Source organism: Stenella coeruleoalba (assembly GCF_951394435.1).
Source record: "Stenella coeruleoalba genome assembly, contig: scaffold_73, whole genome shotgun sequence".
In the NCBI taxonomy this organism is placed as follows: Eukaryota; Metazoa; Chordata; class Mammalia; order Artiodactyla; family Delphinidae; genus Stenella; species Stenella coeruleoalba.
In genome coordinates this window covers 956,046-972,432 of record NW_027646280.1, presented here as the reverse complement: position 1 = coordinate 972,432, position 16,387 = coordinate 956,046, and the positions used below count along the sequence as shown (strand labels likewise).

General features: G+C 43.7%; 1 long non-coding RNA gene across 4 annotated transcripts in view; it reads right to left on the bottom strand.

Moving 5' to 3' along the window:
• The window catches only part of LOC307181213, a 759,305-nt gene that overhangs the window by 82,791 nt on the left and 660,127 nt on the right, over positions 1–16,387 (bottom strand). The window contains exon 5 of one of the 4 annotated variants that reach the window (XR_013826113.1): positions 8,212–8,525. The exons of the other annotated variants lie outside the window; for them this stretch is intronic. This is a non-coding gene — a long non-coding RNA (uncharacterized lncRNA). Of the gene's footprint in view, positions 1–8,211; positions 8,526–16,387 lie in introns of those variants that run through there. 4 annotated transcript variants of the gene reach the window in all.

Below are 16,387 nucleotides of genomic sequence, written 5' to 3'. Positions count from 1 at the left end.
GGGGCAGAATTGCAGGAAACCGATTTCAGGAGGTAGACTGGAATTGCATTGAAAGCATAGGAAAAGAGGCAGAACGTCCACAATGATGCACTTGGTCAAAAAGGGCGTATGCGTTTTTTCCTGAATATATTCAGGAAAAAACGCATACGCCCTTTTTGGCCAACCAAGCAAGCTTGCAAAGGAAATCTGCACTACAATGAAGTCTCACTTCCCCCCGGTCAAAAGGGCCATCTGAAAAAAGTGTAAAATCCAGAAAGGCAGGACAGGCCATGGAGAACTGGGAGCCTTGTTATGCTGATGGGCGGGATGTAAATTGCCAACAGACACTGGGGAGAAGTGTATGGTGTTTCCTTAAACATCTAAAAAACAAAGCAACAGAGCCTAGGGCACTGCCACTTATGGTCCTATAGCTTAGGGAAATTAAAATCAAAAAGACACAGCCACCTCAAAGTTTGGAACGGCTCTGTTTACAAGAACCTCGTTTACAGTACAAGTTCAACATCGCAGAAAGTGAAAAATGGATAAAGAAGTTGTGGTAATCACTTACAAAGCAATATCACTCAGCAATGAAATCTATGTCATCAGGCCCTTAGCAGCACAATGAGTGGATTGAGGTATGATGATTCTAACTGAAATAAGTCACACAGAAAAAGAAACATCATAAGATATCAGTAATACACGGAATGGAAACTTGGCTACACAGGAACTGAATTACAGAACAGAACAGGGTCTCAATTTTAGAAAACCAACTTATGCTTGCTTAAGGGTAAAGGTGAGTTGGGGTGCTGCATAAAACCAGAGATTGAAATGAGCACAGATAAAGTTCCTTAAGCCAAATATGGAATAGACAAGAGCTACTCCTTGCTCAACGAAATGGACTCAACACCGCATATTAAACGCCTAAGAATGTACCTGACTAGTAAGTATCTTAAAACCTATGGATTGCTATGTCTCCAAAAGAGAATCAAGCGTGTGTACAGGGGCATAAACGCAGCAGTGATAGGATTGGAGAGGTTCGGTGAGCAAATGAAGACCCTTTGAAGTCATATTGCATGGTACCCATTCCACGGGTTTCACCTACCCAGGTTTAAGGTATTCTTCCTTCAGCTAAAACATGCATGTGGAACCTAGAGTATGATCAACCATGTGATCGGGAGACGTGTTCAAATATGTCTCAGTTTTCGTACCCTGGTACTCGGGTGCAACATTCCAGACGCTTTACTAACACTCTCCCGACTTGGAGAGTCAGTCCCTTTAACCTCCTGTTTGGCCCAGTTTGCAATTTCTGCGGAAGATGAACAGGAATAGCGAGAACCAATGAGAGACTAGCTGGAGGTGTCTGAACGGGCAAATTTAACTCTCATTTCCCACCAGGAAGAGGAATTAACCAAAGGCTCAGCGTGTCGTGCCGGAACCAGATTAGGGCCTGAAGCCATCCTGCGGTGTTGCGGCCAGCTCACAAGAAAGCGAGTTGAAGAAAGGAGCTCAGGGGCACTGTAATTCACAAACCTGCAGAGTTATAAATGACAGCTATCATCCAAAAATAGACTGAAGTAAGGCTGCAAAGAGGACTTGAAAGCGGGGCAGAATTGCAGGAAACCGATTTCAGGAGGTAGACTGGAATTGCATTGAAAGCATAGGAAAAGAGGCAGAACGTCCACAATGATGCACTTGGCCAAAAAGGGCGTATGCGTTTTTTCCTGAATATATTCAGGAAAAAACGCATACGCCCTTTTTGGCCAACCAAGCAAGCTTGCAAAGGAAATCTGCACTACAATGAAGTCTCACTTCCCCCCGGTCAAAAAGGCAATCTGAAAAAAGTGTAAAATCCAGAAAGGCAGGACAGGCCATGGAGAACTGGGAGCCTTGTTATGCTGATGGGCGGGATGTAAATTGCCAACAGACACTTGGGAGAAGTGTATGGTGTTTCCTGAAACATCTAAAAAACAAAGCAACAGAGCCTAGGGCACTTCCACTTAAGGTCCTATAGCTTAGGGAAATTAAAATCAAAAAGACACAGCCACCCCAAAGTTTGGAACGGCTCTGTTTACAAGAACCTCGTTTACAGTACAAGTTCAACATCGCAGAAAGTGAAAAATGGATAAAGAAGTTGTGGTATTCACTTACAAAGCAATATCACTCAGCAATGAAATCTATGTCATCAGGCCCTTAGCAGCACAATGAGTGGATTCAGGTATGATGATTCTAACTGAAATAAGTCACACAGAAAAAGAAACATCATAAGATATCAGTAATACACGGAATGGAAACTTGGCTACACAGGAACTGAATTACAGAACAGAACAGGGTCTCAATTTTAGAAAACCAACTTATGCTTGCTTAAGGGTAAAGGTGAGTTGGGGTGCTGCATAAAACCAGAGATTGAAATGAGCACAGATAAAGTTCCTTAAGCCAAATATGGAATAGACAAGAGCTACTCCTTGCTCAACGAAATGGACTCAACACCGCATATTAAACGCCTAAGAATGTACCTGACTAGTAAGTATCTTAAAACCTATGGATTGCTATGTCTCCGAAAGAGAATCAAGCATGTGTACAGGGGCATAAACGCAGCAGTGATAGGATTGGAGAGGTTCGGTGAGCAAATGAAGACCCTTTGAAGTCATATTGCATGGTACCCATTCCACGGGTTTCACCTACCCAGGTTTAAGGTATTCTTCCTTCAGCTAAAACATGCATGTGGAACCTAGAGTATGATCAACCATGTGATCGGGAGACGTGTTCAAATATGTCTCAGTTTTCGTACCCTGGTACTCGGGTGCAACATTCCAGACGCTTTACTAACACTCTCCCGACTTGGAGAGTCAGTCCCTTTAACCTCCTGTTTGGCCCAGTTTGCAATTTCTGCGGAAGATGAACAGGAATAGCGAGAACCAATGAGAGACTAGCTGGAGGTGTCTGAACGGGCAAATTTAACTCTCATTTCCCACCAGGAAGAGGAATTAACCAAAGGCTCAGCGTGTCGTGCCGGAACCAGATTAGGGCCTGAAGCCATCCTGCGGTGTTGCGGCCAGCTCACAAGAAAGCGAGTTGAAGAAAGGAGCTCAGGGGCACTGTAATTCACAAACCTGCAGAGTTATAAATGACAGCTATCGTCCAAAAATAGACTGAAGTAAGGCTGCCAAGAGGACTTGAAAGCGGGGCAGAATTGCAGGAAACCGATTTCAGGAGGTAGACTGGAATTGCATTGAAAGCATAGGAAAAGAGGCAGAACGTCCACAATGATGCACTTGGCCAAAAAGGGCGTATGCGTTTTTTCCTGAATATATTCAGGAAAAAACGCATACGCCCTTTTTGGCCAACCAAGCAAGCTTGCAAAGGAAATCTGCACTACAATGAAGTCTCACTTCCCCCCGGTCAAAAAGGCAATCTGAAAAAAGTGTAAAATCCAGAAAGGCAGGACAGGCCATGGAGAACTGGGAGCCTTGTTATGCTGATGGGCGGGATGTAAATTGCCAACAGACACTCGGGAGAAGTGTATGGTGTTTCCTGAAACATCTAAAAAACAAAGCAACAGAACCTAGGGCACTTCCACTTATGGTCCTATAGCTTAGGGAATTTAAAATCAAAAAGACACAGCCACCCCAAAGTTTGGAACGGCTCAGTTTACAAGAACCTCGTTTACAGTACAAGTTCAACATCGCAGAAAGTGAAAAATGGATAAAGAAGTTGTGGTATTTACTTACAAAGCAATATCACTCAGCAATGAAATCTGTGTCATCAGGCCCTTAGCAGCACAATGAGTGGATTCAGGTATGATGATTCTAACTGAAATAAGTCACACAGAAAAAGAAACATCATAAGATATCAGTAATACATGGAATGTAAACTTGGCTACACAGGAACTGAATTACAGAACAGAACAGGGTCTCAAATTTAGAAAACCAACTTATGCTTGCTTAAGGGGAAAGGTGAGTTGGGGTGCTGCATAAAACCAGAGATTGAAATGAGCACAGATAAAGTTCCTTAAGTCAAATATGGAATAGACAAGAGCTACTCCTTGCTCAACGAAATGGACTCAACACCGCATATTAAACGCCTAAGAATGTACCTGACTAGTAAGTATCTTAAAACCTATGGATTGCTGTGTCTCCGAAAGAGAATCAAGCATGTGTACAGGGGCATAAACGCAGCAGTGATAGGATTGGAGAGGTTCGGTGAGCAAATGAAGACCCTTTGAAGTCATATTGCATGGTACCCATTCCACGGGTTTCAACTACCTAGGTTTACGGTATTCTTCCTTCAGCTAAAACATGCATGTGGAACCCAAGTATGATCAACCATGTGAACGGGAGACGTGTTCAAATATGTCTCAGTTTTCCTCCCCGGGTACTCGGGTGTAACATTCCAGACGCTTTACTAACATTCTCCCCACTTGGAGAGTCAGCGCCTTTAACCTCCTGTTTGGCCCAGTTTGCAATTTCTGCGGAAGATGAACAGGAATAGCGAGAACCAATGAGAGCCTAGCTGGAGGTGTCTGGACGGGCAAATTTAACTCTCATTTCCCACCAGGAAGAGGAAATTACCAAAGGCTCAGCGTGCCGTGCCGGAACCAGATTAGGGCCTGAAGCCATCCTGCGGTGTTGCGGCCAGCTCAAAAGAAAGCGAGTTGAAGAAAGGAACTCAGGGTCTCTGTAATTCACAAACCTGCAGAGTTATAAATGACAGCTATCGTCCAAAAATAGACTGAAGTAAGGCTGCCAAGAGGACTTGAAAGCGGGGCAGAATTGCAGGAAACCGATTTCAGGAGGTAGCCTGGAATTGCATTGAAAGCATAGGAAAAGAGGCAGAACGTCCACAATGATGCACTTGGCCAAAAAGGGCGTATGCGTTTTTTCCTGAATATATTCAGGAAAAAACGCATACGCCCTTTTTGGCCAACCAAGCAAGCTTGCAAAGGAAATCTGCACTACAATGAAGTCTCACTTCCCCCCGGTCAAAAGGGCCATCTGAAAAAAGTGTAAAATACAGAAAGGCAGGACAGGCCATGGAGAACTGGGAGCCTTGTTATGCTGATGGGCGGGATGTAAATTGCCAACAGAAACTGGGGAGAAGTGTATGGTGTTTCCTGAAACATCTAAAAAACAAAGCAACAGAACCTAGGGCACTTCCACTAATGGTCCTATAGCTTAGGGAATTTAAAATCAAAAAGACACAGCCACCCCAAAGTTTGGAACGGCTCTGTTTACAAGAACCTCGTTTACAGTACAAGTTCAACATCGCAGAAAGTGAAAAATGGATAAAGAAGTTGTGGTATTTACTTACAAAGCAATATCACTCAGCAATGAAATCTGTGTCATCAGGCCCTTAGCAGCACAATGAGTGGATTCAGGTATGATGATTCTAACTGAAATAAGTCACACAGAAAAAGAAACATCATAAGATATCAGTAATACATGGAATGTAAACTTGGCTACACAGGAACTGAATTACAGAACAGAACAGGGTCTCAAATTTAGAAAACCAACTTATGCTTGCTTAAGGGGAAAGGTGAGTTGGGGTGCTGCATAAAACCAGAGATTGAAATGAGCACAGATAAAGTTCCTTAAGTCAAATATGGAATAGACAAGAGCTACTCCTTGCTCAACGAAATGGACTCAACACCGCATATTAAACGCCTAAGAATGTACCTGACTAGTAAGTATCTTAAAACCTATGGATTGCTATGTCTCCGAAAGAGAATCAAGCATGTGTACAGGGGCATAAACGCAGCAGTGATAGGATTGGAGAGGTTCGGTGAGCAAATGAAGACCCTTTGAAGTCATATTGCATGGTACCCATTCCACGGGTTTCAACTACCCAGGTTTAAGGTATTCTTCCTTCAGCTAAAACATGCATGTGGAACCCAAGTATGATCAACCATGTGAACGGGAGACATGTTCAAATATGTCTCAGTTTTCCTCCCCTGGTACTCGCGTGCAACATTCCAGACGCTTTACTAACACTCTCCCCACTTGGAGAGTCAGCGCCTTTAACCTCCTGTTTGGCCCAGTTTGCAATTTCTGCGGAAGATGAACAGGAATAGCGAGAACCAATGAGAGGCTAGCTGGAGGTGTCTGGACGGGCAAATTTAACTCTCATTTCCCACCAGGAAGAGGAAATAACCAAAGGCTCAGCGTGCCGTACCGGAACCAGATTAGGGCCTGAAGCCATCCTGCGGTGTTGCGGCCAGCTCAAAAGAAAGCGAGTTGAAGAAAGGAGCTCAGGGGCACTGTAATTCACAAACCTGCAGAGTTATAAATGACAGCTATCATCCAAAAATAGACTGAAGTAAGGCTGCCAAGAGGACTTGAAAGCGGGGCAGAATTGCAGGAAACCGATTTCAGGAGGTAGAGTGGAATTGCATTGAAAGCATAGGAAAAGAGGCAGAACGTCCACAATGATGCACTTGGCCAAAAAGGGCGTATGCGTTTTTTCCTGAATATATTCAGGAAAAAACGCATACGCCCTTTTTGGCCAACCAAGCAAGCTTGCAAAGGAAATCTGCACTACAATGAAGTCTCACTTCCCCCCGGTCAAAAGGGCCATCTGAAAAAAGGGTAAAATCCAGAAAGGCAGGACAGGCCATGGAGAACTGGGAGCCTTGTTATGCTGATGGGCGGGATGTAAATTGCCAACAGACACTCGGGAGAAGTGTATGGTGTTCCCTGAAACATCTAAAAAACAAAGCAACAGAGCCTAGGGCACTGCCACTTATGGTCCTATAGCTTAGGGAATTTAAAATCAAAAAGACACAGCCACCCCAAAGTTTGGAACGGCTCTGTTTACAAGAACCTCGTTTACAGTACAAGTTCAACATCGCAGAAAGTGAAAAATGGATAAAGAAGTTGTGGTATTTACTTACAAAGCAATATCACTCAGCAATGAAATCTGTGTCATCAGGCCCTTAGCAGCACAATGAGTGGATTCAGGTATGATGATTCTAACTGAAATAAGTCACACAGAAAATGAAACATCATAAGATATCAGTAATACATGGAATGTAAACTTGGCTACACAGGAACTGAATTACAGAACAGAACAGGGTCTCAAATTTAGAAAACCAACTTATGCTTGCTTAAGGGGAAAGGTGAGTTGGGGTGCTGCATAAAACCAGAGATTGAAATGAGCACAGATAAAGTTCCTTAAGTCAAATATGGAATAGACAAGAGCTACTCCTTGCTCAACGAAATGGACTCAACACCGCATATTAAACGCCTAAGAATGTACCTGACTAGTAAGTATCTTAAAACCTATGGATTGCTATGTCTCCGAAAGTGAATCAAGCATGTGTACAGGGGCATAAACGCAGCAGTGATAGGATTGGAGAGGTTCGGTGAGCAAATGAAGACCCTTTGAAGTCATATTGCTTGGTACCCATTCCACGGGTTTCAACTACCCAGGTTTAAGGTATTCTTCCTTCAGCTAAAACATGCATGTGGAACCCAAGTATGATCAACCATGTGAACGGGAGACATGTTCAAATATGTCTCAGTTTTCCTCCCCTGGTACTCGCGTGCAACATTCCAGACGCTTTACTAACACTCTCCCCACTTGGAGAGTCAGCGCCTTTAACCTCCTGTTTGGCCCAGTTTGCAATTTCTGCGGAAGATGAACAGGAATAGCGAGAACCAATGAGAGGCTAGCTGGAGGTGTCTGGACGGGCAAATTTAACTCTCATTTCCCACCAGGAAGAGGAAATAACCAAAGGCTCAGCGTGCCGTACCGGAACCAGATTAGGGCCTGAAGCCATCCTGCGGTGTTGCGGCCAGCTCAAAAGAAAGCGAGTTGAAGAAAGGAGCTCAGGGGCACTGTAATTCACAAACCTGCAGAGTTATAAATGACAGCTATCGTCCAAAAATAGACTGAAGTAAGGCTGCCAAGAGGACTTGAAAGCGGGGCAGAATTGCAGGAAACCGATTTCAGGAGGTAGAGTGGAATTGCATTGAAAGCATAGGAAAAGAGGCAGAACGTCCACAATGATGCACTTGGCCAAAAAGGGCGTATGCGTTTTTTCCTGAATATATTCAGGAAAAAACGCATACGCCCTTTTTGGCCAACCAAGCAAGCTTGCAAAGGAAATCTGCACTACAATGAAGTCTCACTTCCCCCGGTCAAAAGGGCCATCTGAAAAAAGGGTAAAATCCAGAAAGGCAGGACAGGCCATGGAGAACTGGGAGCCTTGTTATGCTGATGGGCGGGATGTAAATTGCCAACAGACACTGGGGAGAAGTGTATGGTGTTTCCTGAAACATCTAAAAAACAAAGCAACAGAACCTAGGGCACTGCCACTTATGGTCCTATAGCTTAGGGAATTTAAAATCAAAAAGACACAGCCACCCCAAAGTTTGGAACGGCTCTGTTTACAAGAACCTCGTTTACAGTACAAGTTCAACATCGCAGAAAGTGAAAAATGGATAAAGAAGTTGTGGTATTTACTTACAAAGCAATATCACTCTGCAATGAAATCTGTGTCATCAGGCCCTTAGCAGCACAATGAGTGGATTCAGGTATGATGATTCTAACTGAAATAAGTCACACAGAAAAAGAAACATCATAAGATATCAGTAATACACGGAATGTAAACTTGGCTACACAGGAACTGAATTACAGAACAGAACAGGGTCTCAAATTGAGAAAACCAACTTATGCTTGCTTAAGGGGAAAGGTGAGTTGGGGTGCTGCATAAAACCAGAGATTGAAATGAGCACAGATAAAGTTCCTTAAGCCAAATATGGAATAGACAAGAGCTACTCCTTGCTCAACGAAATGGACTCAACACCGCATATTAAACGCCTAAGAATGTACCTGACTAGTAAGTATCTTAAAACCTATGGATTGCTATGTCTCCGAAAGAGAATCAAGCATGTGTACAGGGGCATAAATGCAGCAGTGATAGGATTGGAGAGGTTCGTGAGCAAATGAAGACCCTTTGAAGTCATATTGCATGGTACCCATTCCACGGGTTTCAACTACCCAGGTGTAAGGTATTGTTCCTTCAGCTAAAACATGCATGTGGAACCTAGAGTATGATCAACCATGTGATCGGGAGTAGTGTTCAAATATGTCTCAGTTTTTGTACCCTGGTACTCGGGTGCAACATTCCAGACGCTTTACTAACACTCTCCCCACTTGGAGAGTCAGTCCCTTTAACCTCCTGTTTGGCCCAGTTTGCAATTTCTGCGGAAGATGAACAGGAATAGCGAGAACCAATGAGAGACTAGCTGGAGGTGTCTGGACGGGCAAATTTAACTCTCATTTCCCACCAGGAAGAGGAATTAACCAAAGGCTCAGCGTGCCGTGCCAGAACCAGATTAGGGCCTGAAGCCATCCTGCGGTGTTGCGGCCAGGTCACAAGAAAGCGAGTTGAAGAAAGGAGCTCAGGGGCACTGTAATTCACAAACCTGCAGAGTTATAAATGACAGCTATCGTCCAAAAATAGACTGAAGTAAGGTTGCCAAGAGGACTTGAAAGCGGGGCAGAATTGCAGGAAACCGATTTCAGGAGGTAGAGTGGAATTGCATTGAAAGCATAGGAAAAGAGGCAGAACGTCCACAATGATGCACTTGGCCAAAAAGGGCGTATGCGTTTTTTCCTGAATATATTCAGGAAAAAACGCATACGCCCTTTTTGGCCAACCAAGCAAGCTTGCAAAGGAAATCTGCACTACAATGAAGTCTCACTTCCCCCCGGTCAAAAGGGCCATCTGAAAAAAGTGTAAAATCCAGAAAGGCAGGACAGGCCATGGAGAACTGGGAGCCTTGTTATGCTGATGGGCGGGATGTAAATTGCCAACAACCACTTGGGAGAAGTGTATGGTGTTTCCTGAAACATCTAAAAAACAAAGCAACAGAACCTAGGGCACTTCCACTTATGGTGCTATAGCTTAGGGAAATTAAAATCAAAAAGACACAGCCACCCCAAAATTTGGAACGGCTCTGTTTACAAGAACCTCGTTTACAGTACAAGTTCAACATCGCAGAAAGTGAAAAATGGATAAAGAAGTTGTGGTATTTACTTACAAAGCAATATCACTCAGCAATGAAATCTGTGTCATCAGGCCCTTAGCAGCACAATGAGTGGATTCAGGTATGATGATTCTAACTGAAATAAGTCACACAGAAAAAGAAACATCATAAGATATCAGTAATACACGGAATGTAAACTTGGCTACACAGGAACTGAATTACAGAACAGAACAGGGTCTCAAATTGAGAAAACCAACTTATGCTTGCTTAAGGGTAAAGGTGAGTTGGGGTGCTGCATAAAACCAGAGATTGAAATGAGCACAGATAAAGTTCCTTAAGTCAAATATTGAATAGACAAGAGCTACTCCTTGCTCAATGAAATGGACTCAACACCGCATATTAAACGCCTAAGAATGTATCTGACTAGTAAGTATCTTAAAACCTATGGATTGCTATGTCTCCGAAAGAGAATCAAGCATGTGTACAGGGGCATAAATGCAGCAGTGATAGGATTGGAGAGGTTCGTGAGCAAATGAAGACCCTTTGAAGTCATATTGCATGGTACCCATTCCACGGGTTTCAACTACCCAGGTTTTAGGTATTCTTCCTTCAGCTAAAACATGCATGTGGAACCCAGAGTATGATCAAGAATGTGATCGGGAGACGTGTTCAAATATGTCTCAGTTTTCCTACCCTGGTACTCGGGTGCAACATTCCAGACGCTTTACTAACACTCTCCCCACTTGGAGAGTCAGCGCCTTTAACCTCCTGTTTGGCCCAGTTTGCAATTTCTGCGGAAGATGAACAGGAATAGCGAGAACCAATGAGAGACTAGCTGGAGGTGTCTGGACGGGCAAATTTAACTCTCATTTCCCACCAGGAAGAGGAAATAACCAGAGGCTCAGCGTGCCGTGCCGGAACCAGATTAGGACCTGAAGCCATCCTGCGGTGTTGCGGCCAGTTCACAAGAAAACGAGTTGAAGAAAGGAGCTCAGGGGCACTGTAATTCACAAACCTGCAGAGTTATAAATGACAGCTATCGTCCAAAAATAGACTGAAGTAAGGCTGCCAAGAGGACTTGAAAGCGGGGCAGAATTGCAGGAAACCGATTTCAGGAGGTAGACTGGAATTGCATTGAAAGCATAGGAAAAGAGGCAGAACGTCCACAATGATGCACTTGGCCAAAAAGGGCGTATGCGTTTTTTCCTGAATATATTCAGGAAAAAACGCATACGCCCTTTTTGGCCAACCAAGCAAGCTTGCAAAGGAAATCTGCACTACAATGAAGTCTCACTTCCCCCCGGTCAAAAGGGCCATCTGAAAAAAGTGTAAAATCCAGAAAGGCAGGACAGGCCATGGAGAACTGGGAGCCTTGTTATGCTGATGGGCGGGATGTAAATTGCCAACAACCACTCGGGAGAAGTGTATGGTGTTTCCTGAAACATCTAAAAAACAAAGCAACAGAACCTAGGGCACTTCCACTTATGGTCCTATAGCTTAGGGAAATTAAAATCAAAAAGACACAGCCACCCCAAAGTTTGGGACGCCTCTGTTTACAAGAACCTCTTTTACAGTACAAGTTCAACATCGAAGAAAGTGAAAAATGGATAAAGAAGTTGTGGTATTTACTTACAAAGCAATATCACTCAGCAATGAAATCTGTGTCATCAGGCCCTTAGCAGCACAATGAGTGGATTCAGGTATGATGATTCTAACTGAAATAAGTCACACAGAAAAAGAAACATCATAAGATATCAGTAATACACGGAATGTAAACTTGGCTACACAGGAACTGAATTACAGAACAGAACAGGGTCTCAAATTTAGAAAACCAACTTATGCTTGCTTAAGGGTAAAGGTGAGTTGGGGTGCTGCATAAAACCAGAGATTGAAATGAGCACAGATAAAGTTCCTTAAGCCAAATATGGAATAGACAAGAGCTACTCCTTGCTCAACGAAATGGACTCAACACCCCATATTAAACGCCTAAGAATGTACCTGACTAGTAAGTATCTTAAAACCTATGGATTGCTATGTCTCCGAAAGAGAATCAAGCGTGTGTACAGGGGCATAAACGCAGCAGTGATAGGATTGGAGAGGTTCGGTGAGCAAATGAAGACCCTTTGAAGTCATATTGCATGGTACCCATTCCACGGGTTTCAAATACACAGGTTTAAGGTATTCTTCCTTCAGCTAAAACATGCATGTGGAACCCAAGTATGATCAACCATGTGAACGGGAGACGTGTTCAAATATGTCTCAGTTTTCCTCCCCTGGTACTCGGGTGCAACATTCCAGACGCTTTACTAACACTCTCCCCACTTGGAGAGTCAGCGCCTTTAACCTCCTGTTTGGCCCAGTTTGCAATTTCTGCGGAAGATGAACAGGAATAGCGAGAACCAATGAGAGGCTAGCTGGAGGTGTCTGGACGGGCAAATTTAACTCTCATTTCCCAACAGGAAGAGGAAATAACCAAAGGCTCAGCGTGCCGTACCGGAACCAGATTAGGGCTTGAAGCCATCCTGCGGTGTTGCGGCCAGCTCAAAAGAAAGCGAGTTGAAGAAAGGAGCTCAGGGGCACTGTAATTCACAAACCTGCAGAGTTATAAATGACAGCTATCGTCCAAAAATAGACTGAAGTAAGGCTGCCAAAAGGACTTGAAAGCAGGGCAGAATTGCAGGAAACCGATTTCAGGAGGTAGAGTGGAATTGCATTGAAAGCATAGGAAAAGAGGCAGAACGTACACAATGATGCACTTGGCCAAAAAGGGCGTATGCGTTTTTCCTGAATATATTCAGGAAAAAACGCATACGCCCTTTTTGGCCAACCAAGCAAGCTTGCAAAGGAAATCTGCACTACAATGAAGTCTCACTTCCCCCCGGTCAAAAGGGCCATCTGAAAAAAGTGTAAAATCCAGAAAGGCAGGACAGGCCATGTACAACTGGGAGCCTTGTTATGCTGATGGGCGGGATGTAAATTGCCAACAGACACTCGGGAGAAGTGTATGGTGTTTCCTTAAACATCTAAAAAACAAAGCAACAGAGCCTAGGGCGCTGCCACTTATGGTCCTATAGCTTAGGGAAATTAAAATCAAAAAGACACAGCCACCCCAAAGTTTGGAACGGCTCTGTTTACAAGAACCTCGTTTACAGTACAAGTTCAACATCGCAGAAAGTGAAAAATGGATAAAGAAGTTGTGGTATTTACTTACAAAGCAATATCACTCAGCAATGAAATCTGTGTCATCAGGCCCTTAGCAGCACAATGAGTGGATTCAGGTATGATGATTCTAACTGAAATAAGTCACACAGAAAAAGAAACATCATAAGATATCAGTAATACACGGAATGTAAACTTGGCTACACAGGAACTGAATTACAGAACAGAACAGGGTCTCAAATTTAGAAAACCAACTTATGCTTGCTTAAGGGGAAAGGTGAGTTGGGGTGCTGCATAAAACCAGAGATTGAAATGAGCACAGATAAAGTTCCTTAAGCCAAATATGGAATAGACAAGAGCTACTCCTTGCTCAACGAAATGGACTCAACACCGCATATTAAACGCCTAAGAATGTACCTGACTAGTAAGTATCTTAAAACCTATGGATTGCTATGTCTCTGAAAGAGAATCAAGCATGTGTACAGGGGCATAAATGCAGCAGTGATAGGATTGGAGAGTTTCGTGAGCAAATGAAGACCCTTTGAAGTCATATTGCATGGTACCAATTCCACGGGTTTCAACTACCCAGGTGTAAGGTATTGTTCCTTCAGCTAAAACATGCATGTGGAACCTAGAGTATGATCAACCATGTGATCGGGAGACGTGTTCAAATATGTCTCAGTTTTCGTACCCTGGTACTCGGGTGCAACATTCCAGACGCTTTACTAACACTCTCCCCACTTGGAGAGTCAGTCCCTTTAACCTCCTGTTTGGCCCAGTTTGCAATTTCTGCAGAAGATGAACAGGAATAGCGAGAACCAATGAGAGACTAGCTGGAGGTGTCTGGACGGGCAAATTTAACTCTCATTTCCCACCAGGAAGAGGAATTAACCAAAGGCTCAGCGTGCCGTGCCAGAACCAGATTAGGGCCTGAAGCCATACTGCAGTGTTGCGGCTAGGTCACAAGAAAGCGAGTTGAAGAAACGAGCTCAGGGGCACTGTAATTCACAAACCTGCAGAGTTATAAATGACAGCTATCGTCCAAAAATAGACTGAAGTAAGGTTGCCAAGAGGACTTGAAAGCGGGGCAGAATTGCAGGAAACAGATTTCAGGAGGTAGACTGGAATTGCATTGAAAGCATAGGAAAAGAGGCAGAACGTCCACAATGATGCACTTGGCCAAAAAGGGCGTATGCGTTTTTTCCTGAATATATTCAGGAAAAAACGCATACGCCCTTTTTGGCCAACCAAGCAAGCTTGCAAAGGAAATCTGCACTACAATGAAGTCTCACTTCCCCCCGGTCAAAAGGGCCATCTGAAAAAAGTGTAAAATCCAGAAAGGCAGGACAGGCCATGGAGAACTGGGAGCCTTGTTATGCTGATGGGCGGGATGTAAATTGCCAACAGACACTCGGGAGAAGTGTATGGTGTTTCCTGAAACATCTAAAAAACAAAGCAACAGAACCTAGGGCACTTCCACTTATGGTCCTATAGCTTAGGGAAATTAAAATAAAAAAGACACAGCCACCCCAAAGTTTGGAACGGCTCTGTTTACAAGAACCTCGTTTACAGTACAAGTTCAACATCGCAGAAAGTGAAAAATGGATAAAGAAGTTGTGGTATTTACTTACAAAGCAATATCACTCAGCAATGAAATCTGTGTCATCAGGCCCTTGGCAGCACAATGAGTGGATTCAGGTATGATGATTCTAACTGAAGTAAGTCACACAGAAAAAGAAACATCATAAGATATCAGTAATACACGGAATGTAAACTTGGCTACACAGGAACTGAATTACAGAACAGAACAGGGACTCAAATTTAGAAAACCAACTTATGCTTGCTTAAGGGTAAAGGTGAGTTGGGGTGCTGCATAAAACCAGAGATTGAAATGAGCACAGATAAAGTTCCTTAAGTCAAATATGGAATAGACAAGAGCTACTCCTTGCTCAACGAAATGGACTCAACACTGCATATTAAACGCCTAAGAATGTACCTGACTAGTAAGTATCTTAAAACCTATGGATTGCTATGTCTCCGAAAGAGAATCAAGCATGTGTACAGGGGCATAAATGCAGCAGTGATAGGATTGGAGAGGTTCGGTGAGCAAATGAAGACCCTTTGAAGTCATGTTGCATGGTACCCATTCCACGGGTTTCAACTACCCAGGTTTAAGGTATTCTTCCTTCAGCTAAAACATGCATGTGGAACCTAGAGTATAATCAACCATGTGATCGGGAGACGTGTTCAAATATGTCTCAGTTTTCCTCCCCTGGTACTCGGGTGCAACATTCCAGACACTTTACTAACACTCTCCCCACTTGGAGAGTCAGTCCCTTTAACCTCCTGTTTGGCCCAGTTTGCAATTTCTGCGGAAGATGAACAGGAATAGCGAGAACCAATGAGAGGCTAGCTGGAGGTGTCTGGACGGGCAAATTTAACTCTCATTTCCCACCAGGAAGAGGAATTAACCAAAGGCTCAGCGGGCGTGCCGGAACCAGATTAGGGCCTGAAGCCATCCTGCGGTGTTGCGGCCAGCTCAAAAGAAAGCGAGTTGAAGAAAGGAGCTCAGGGGCACTGTAATTCACAAACCTGCAGAGTTATAAATGACAGCTATCGTCCAAAAATAGACTGAAGTAAGGCTGCCAAGAGGACTTGAAAGCGGGGCAGAATTGCAGGAAACCGATTTCAGGAGGTAGACTGGAATTGCATTGAAAGCATAGGAAAAGAGGCAGAACGTCCACAATGATGCACTTGGCCAAAAAGGGCGTATGCATTTTTTCCTGAATATATTCAGGAAAAAACGCATACGCCCTTTTTGGCCAACCAAGCAAGCTTGCAAAGGAAATCTGCACTACAATGAAGTCTCACTTCCCCCCGGTCAAAAGGGCCATCTGAAAAAAGTGTAAAATCCAGAAAGGCAGGACAGGCCATGGAGAACTGGGAGCCTTGTTATGCTGATGGGCGGGATGTAAATTGCCAACAGACACTCAGGAGAAGTGTATGGTGTTTCCTGAAACATCTAAAAAACAAAGCAACAGAGCCTAGGGCACTGCCACTTATGGTCCTATAGCTTAGGGAAATTAAAATCAAAAAGACACAGCCACCCCAAAGTTTGGGACGCCTCTGTTTACAAGAACCTCGTTTACAGTACAAGTTCAACATCGCAGAAAGTGAAAAATGGATAAAGAAGTTGTGGTATTTACTTACAAAGCAATATCACTCAGCAATGAAATCTGTGTCATCAGGCCCTTGGCAGC